The sequence below is a fragment of the Theobroma umbraticum genome, unplaced genomic scaffold (assembly GCF_002168275.2).
Source record: "Theobroma umbraticum cultivar Fairchild unplaced genomic scaffold, ASM216827v3 scaffold_130.0, whole genome shotgun sequence".
In the NCBI taxonomy this organism is placed as follows: Eukaryota; Viridiplantae; Streptophyta; class Magnoliopsida; order Malvales; family Malvaceae; genus Theobroma; species Theobroma umbraticum.
The window spans coordinates 2,784,520-2,785,780 of record NW_018397264.1 but is presented as its reverse complement, the minus strand read 5'-3'; positions in this window follow the sequence as shown (position 1 = coordinate 2,785,780).

The following is a 1,261-nucleotide window of genomic DNA, read 5'->3' as shown; positions in this document are numbered from 1 at the left end:
TCATTTGAAATTTGAAATATATATTTATTTTGATGATCTAAATGAATAAATTAAAACAAGTTACAGATAAGACATTTTGTTATGGTTTTGTTTCAATTTTAGGGTCACCTCTTAGCAACCACAAAATAGATTTTTAACTCACATCACATGCCTACTTATGCCTTAAATAGGGGTAAGCAAATGGGTGGATTGAGTGGTTTGGTCCATCATACTTAAAAATCAAATACACTAATTAATTTAAATATGTTTAAGTTTAAATTAATCATGTTTCGTATATTAATTATATTATATGAATTTAAATATGTTTAAATTTAAATTTATTGTGTTTCGTATATTAATTATATTGATATGTTTAAGACATGAATTTTATTCATGTATTAATCATATCAAATCCTCTTAAATTTTTTAAGATGCGATTACTTGATCGTGTATCTATCTAACTTGTGATTTGTTTATTATTTACAATAAAAATATTATAAATTAATACTCATGTAATCATGAAAATTTATTAATAAATGGAGATATTATTGAATTGATAAATTAATAATTTTTTAATTTATATATTAATTAATAAAAATTAATTTATGAAGATATTTTTTAAAATATTGTGTTTAATACATATATTATGTATTGTGATTAGATAAATATTATTTAATTATAAATTACGAATTATCATTATTTGTGATAAGGAAATTCTAAAAAACATCATACGAAATCATAAAAAAATGAATAAAAGGATTATGATTTCCACGTTTCTCAGAACAATAAAATTATTGGAGTTAAACTTTGAAGAGTCAAACACTACAACTGTGCCTGTTGAAGGCATTTATTTATCTTGCTTAATTTCTTATTATGTAATTTTACTCTTAATTTTGCTGTTAGTCTTTGCTATTTCACTTTTTAGAGGGAAAGCAAGAGGGATTCGTGAAGGCTGTATCCCCCCTCCCCCTCAACAATTGGACCTCATAACAAAATATTAGGCTTCGTCTTCGTAATATTTATAATTTTCATATACGTTTGTTCATTTTTTTAATTGAAAATAAACCCATATCCATCCTGAACAAACTTATTAACAAAGACCCAAATTAATCACAAATTTATTAGTCTTATTTTTTACATAGTACAAACACAAGTTGAACTTCACCTGCAACCTTGAGCAACATCATCTGTGAAAGCCTTAAGGTTCATGTCCAAGGATCCACCTTCCTTGGCAGCTTCCCTTGCCAAATCTTTCCATTTTTCAGCATTCCTTCTTAATTCA